This window comes from Notothenia rossii (genome assembly GCF_949606895.1).
Source record: "Notothenia rossii genome assembly, chromosome: 8".
NCBI lineage: Eukaryota > Metazoa > Chordata > Actinopteri > Perciformes > Nototheniidae > Notothenia > Notothenia rossii.
The window spans coordinates 81988175-81994174 of record NC_136906.1 but is presented as its reverse complement, the minus strand read 5'-3'; positions in this window follow the sequence as shown (position 1 = coordinate 81994174).

Here is a 6000-nt window from a genome sequence, read left to right as displayed (position 1 = left end):
CTCCACACTTGTGTCTTATCTTGGTGATCACCCTTGCTGGCTTTTAAGGCCCAATTCCACACCACCCCCTACACCTCCGGTTGCGTGTTCGTGCGGAGGGTCCGCCACATTAAGTGCTGTTTGAAGGTGGCTGTCTCTTAGCCCTTCACACTTCATCCATGCACTTAACTTCAGAGTGTTAAGAGTTCAAAAATGAAAACACCTCAGTTACGTGAACCGAGTTCTCGGACCAGTTTAGACACGTCCTGCATTCTTTACTGATGATGGGATCTAAGATAACAATCAAACTGCTGCTCTTTCTACTAAAGAAACACTGACTGAATCTTTCTAAAATCACTCTACTTTAACTCTTTGACTTTAAGAGAGACATTATACACACTGTACTACTTCAAACAGATATTAAGAATCAGCATCAAGAGTCATGTGACCTGTCCAGGTAAACAGTGACACAGCACAATGTGATCAGAGTGATCCTGATGATGGAACAGATTTGTCTTGGAGGATTCTCACCTGCTGAACTCACTTCAGGTCCACTTCCAGACACTCTGCAGCTTCATGTGTGGAGGACACTCTGCTCATGTGTTCCTCTGCCGTCCTGTGTCTGCATGCATCTGATCCGAGGACGCCGTCACACACCCTCATAACTCCAGAGATTAAAAACACTTCAGAGTCACGTGGAAACCGGTGTTACAGGTATCAGAAACATTGTGAGAGGTGATGTAGTTCTACTAACTGTCCACTAGATGGTGGTAGCTCACAGTATAATGCTTTAACAATCTGCCCTGACATGTGATGAAGCAGCAGTGTGGATCACGTTGGTACAATGGCTGTGTTCCAATCGTAAACAAAAAGTTTTAAAAAAAGAGATCCTGTGTATTTTCCTTATATTGTTTCATGCCGACTTGTAATTGTAATGAAAAACAAAAAAACCCTCTTTGGTTATCTTTTTAAAAAAGAGAAATGTTGGCTTCCAGAGACTGATGCAAAATGTATTTGTTTCTTTCTCCTCACAAAGTAAATGATCACAATATAACACAAAGGTAACTTTTTAAACCCAGACTCAAACACATACTTTGGACAATGACACCGTCACACCCTCATAACTCCAGAGATTGAAAACACTACAGTCACATGAAAATCGGTGTAACAAGTATCAGAAATATTGTGAGAAGTGATGTAGTTCTACTAACTGTCCACTAGATGGTGCTAGCTCACAGATTAATGCATAAACAATCTGTCCTGGTCCTGACATGTGATGAAGCAGCAGTGTGGATCACATTGGGACCATGGCTGTGTTCCAATGGTAACAGAAAGATAAAGACTTCCTATGTATTTTCCTTATATTGTTTCATGCCAACTTGTAATTGGAATGAAAAACAAAAAACCTCTGTGGTTATGTTTAAAACAAAGAAAAAGAAATGTTGGCTTCCAGAGACTGATGCAAAAGCAACCTGGTCTCACCAGAATGCGTGACTCCACCACGACTCCTTAACACCGCAGTGCGTGGTGGAGTCATGAACTTTGCTACATTTACGTGTCTGCTCCACGCAAACAACGCCAATGTAAAGTGAATGAGGCTGCTTTGTCGTGGTGCACACATGCATTTCTATAACGTCCAGCAGTGAGCTTTTATTTTATAAAACGTTTTTAAAACCTACTTTATAGCTTGTAGTAACTCACGGGAGGCTTCTTTTATTTTATTTGTATTCATAATAATTTGTTTTTTTTCATCAGAATGTATTATGGTGCATTAGTTACACATTTTTGTTCTCAAAAATCAGTGCATTGTGTGAAATACAACTGTGATTTTTATTAAATTAGTTAGTTTTTAAGGAAGGCCAGAGCTTCAGCTCTGTCGAATAGATTGTTCCCTTTAGTTAACGTTTTTTAAAAGAACATTATATTCCGATTTGATCATGTCCCCTTTATTGTATTACGGAGAGCAATGTGAGCGTCCATTCCCATTGGATAATGCAGGATTTTACACCAGGAAGTAAGTATTCCCCTTACTGTCGATTGATTTGTGATATCTGCACTACTCATCGACTAAAAAACACCAGATTATCCTTGTTGATTACACAACATTGATCCGTTTGAATTGTGTACAATGCTTTTGTATTTTTCCCCTTCGATTCGGAGAAACAAATATTTGTTCAGTTTAGGATGGCCGAAGACACTACATTACCCAGAATCCTCAGCTATTGTTCCGTTTTGCCTCAAGCTCTGTGGTTGGTTGACCTCCAACTGCATTCCATATGAAAAAAACGTTTCGTAAAAGATAAAATCATACTTTATTCAGCAGTGCTTGCTTTACTCTTTGAAAGTCATCACATGAATGCATTGTAATAAATGGTTCGGCTGCATTAAATATATTACACATCTGTCGTAGTTCTTTATTTTTATGTATCTACAGAGATCGGGCTCAGAGTAGACCGGAAACTATTCTTTTACCATTCAGTTTAAATTTCACAATAAAGTTAGTAATAATATTTTGTTTTGATATTAATGTTTTTTATTAACTACTAGACCGCTGGGTCATTTTAAGACCATCTTTTCTGTGTTGCTGTGGGTTTTTTCCATCGCTTTGTGTTACAAATATCAAAAAAACAACAGAATATATCCATCGTAAACTAAACCAGAAACAGCAGTATATTTTATTTTGTTAACACTGTAAACTTGACAGCTTTTTAACCCAAACCACCTACTGGTTAAAGCACGTTATTACACGTTTAGAGTAATGCAATGCAGGAAGATTGTCTTGCTTTTTAATGACTGTTTAAAATGCCTTTTTCTTAATGTCTTTCATTTTTGTAAAGCACTTTTGAAAGTGTTATATTTGACGAAAACATTTAAATATTAAGAGTACATACAAAATAGTGGGAAAGTAGAAGGTCAATGATATAAATATAGAATAGAAAATATCAAGAAGATACTGTAAGTGATCTCTACAATAAAACAGTTTAGTGCCTGATAGGAGGATGTGCAAAACAGACAAACTAATAAGGCTTTATTTAAACATTAAAGAATACTTTAGGTTAAGGTCTTCTTTGAAATAAGAAAAAAGCTTTGGGGGTATCTATATTAAGCCTGACAAAGTACTTAACGTCTATATTGCATGGTTTGTTTTGGAACTTGACAAACAACTTTCCTGCAATGTTAACTACTGTATGTTGAAGGACTTATTTTAACTGATATTATACATATTTATTATACTCTTATAAGATGTATGTAGATAGAATAAGACATTTGTAGAATATGTTTAATGCTGGAGGTATACACACATATCGATATATGTCTTGTTGACATATTTTAGTGTCAGAGTACTGACTGAACATACACTGAACAAATATATAAATGCAACACTTTTGTTTTTGCTCCCATTTTTCATGAGATGAACTCAAAGATCTGAAACATTTTCTACATACACAAAATAACCATTTCTCTCAAATATTGTTCACAAATCTGAAAAAATCTGTGATAATGAGCACTTCTCCTTTGCCGAGATAATCCATCCCACCTCACAGGTGTGGCATATCAAGATGCTGATTAGACAGCATGATTATTGCACAGGTGTGCCTTAGGCTGGCCACAATAAAAGGCCACTCTGAAACGTGCAGTTTTGCTTTATTGGGGGGGTCTGGGGGGGTCCGAAAACCAGTCAGTATCTGGTGTGAGGGTTAGGGCTATGGAATGATCCGGTTTTTGGACAAAATTAACATGGGATCACTCCGGTCAATGTACGTACTTCGTCTCACTGGAATATTAATGGCCAGATTGAATATAACATCGACCCAATTTCTCCGGTCAATGACAGGAGAGTTTTGAAAGTGACAAAACACTGTTCCACACATTTAAAAACACTTAATCAATGTTTACCCAGGATCCATGCACCTTCCCTGGCTTGTAAAATGTGGTGATGCGCCCTGGAGGTATCCTACTATTTAAAACATGTATACACTCATGAACACCCTTCATAGGGTTCCCTAACACAATGCACAAAGCCTGGAGCAGCGACTCGGCTGTTTTCCCCCTTTTGTCCATTTGCCTATCAGTTTGTTAACGAATTGGACAGAGCCGCCGTTTTCCCCCTAAAAGTGACTTTTAATCGTGGCCTTTGCGTTTAAATGATGGGTGCTATCATTCACAAGGCCCCCCGACACAATGCACATAGTCTGGAGCTCACTGGAGTCCTGCATATGCTTTAATCAGGCGTTTTAAGACTTTTCCCCACGAAAATGATTTTTAATAATTTTTTCGGGGATATATAAATCAAATTCCGGGTAATGCAGAGCACAATTTTACCTTTTACTATTTTAATGTATTTGCATTATATATCTTTGGGCTATAAAAGTGACATATTTGGATGACTTTGTCAGTTTATGGAGCTTATCCCACAAATCCCGGAGGATCCGGGCCGAATTTGGGATCTCATAGGTGGCCTGCCATAGGCCCCCACCCGTGGAAAGAAAAAAAAATGAAAGAAAACGGTCAATTATATGTTAAAATAATCAAAAATGAAGTTTTGAAAAATTCCAACGGAGAAGGGGCTCCGAGATGCTCAACCCTTCGGCGCTTCGGGCCGAAGGGTTGTGAACACTTTTCCACCCCCCCGTTGCAATTTACAACGGAGAGGGGAATCCAAACTTCCCCTTCTCCGTCCGAAAAAACCGTTCATGTTTTTCAAGCTACCGCCTGCACGAAATCGGAAACCCGGTTTTTGAGAGGACTCAGAAAAAAAACGGCTGTGTAACTTCATGGAGGAATTCATCCCCTGTATGTGCACTCTGGCTCGGATACATGTTGTTGCCCGGAGACCCCCCCAGCATGGTTCTTACCAAACTTTAAGTTTTTGAACTGGGCTCCGGAGGAAGGCAAGGGGAGTTGCCAGGGGACTCTATCCGCCTCATGAGGCACTATTTTCGGATACATTTCAACACTTTTAGCCATTTTGTACGGTTCTCCAAAAAGTAAAGTGTTACTTTGTGAGAGTGGAGGAATGCAAGGCGAGCTTTCAGGAAACTGTAGCCGCATTAAGAGAAGCCTTTTCGGACACATTATTTTTGTACATACACCCCAACTGCATTCTGGCTTGAATACCACTTGTGGAGCAAACACACTCTGTCGTGGTTGCAAACTTTGAGTTTCCCGGACACATTTGTTGCCTCGGAGACCCCCCAGCATGGTTCTTAACAAACTTTACGTTTTTTAAATGACCTCTGGAGGAATGCAAGGGGAGTTTGATGGGACTCTACCCGCATTATGAGGCACTATTTTGGGATACATTTTTTCATTTTCATCCATTTTCTATGATTCTCCAAAAAGTTGACTTAAACTTTTTCTGAGTCTGGAGGAATGCAAGGGGAGTTGGCAGGGGACTCTACCCGCATTATGAGGCACTATTTTGGGATACATTTTTTCATTTTCACCCCTTTTTTATGGATGTCACAGATCGAATGGCAAACATGACCCGCCATCGGAGGGCCTCTGCCGGCCCGGCCTCGTGCCGGTAATCTGGCGTTCGGTTCCTCCGAACTGCGGGTTCGACTCTGATGGCCGGGAGGGACGAGGGAACCGTCGGGGGGGTCTGCTGGAGGCTCCTGCTCCTTTCTTCCACAATATTACGTTCAGGTTATGTTCCAACCCTGAACCGATAGTGTCCTTTTGTTAATTCCACTTCAGGAAAAGCTAATAATCCTCTCAGTCTCCAGGCTCCCGTCATCATATCTGTATTTCCATCAAACTAAGTGGTATCACATCTCGTGAGTCAGACCTGAACTCATTGGTGTTTTCTGACCTCTTCAGAGATGTCCCTTGCAGCTGATATGAATAATTACTGCTTCTTGATGCAGACGTAACCTCGACTGGCTGTCACACCACACACAGTTAGAACCTGATGTTTGCATCAATGACCAGATATAAATGTCCAGGATTAGATTCCTCACATGATATGAATCAATCTTATATACCCAATTATTTTACAAATGCTATCATTGTTTTGGT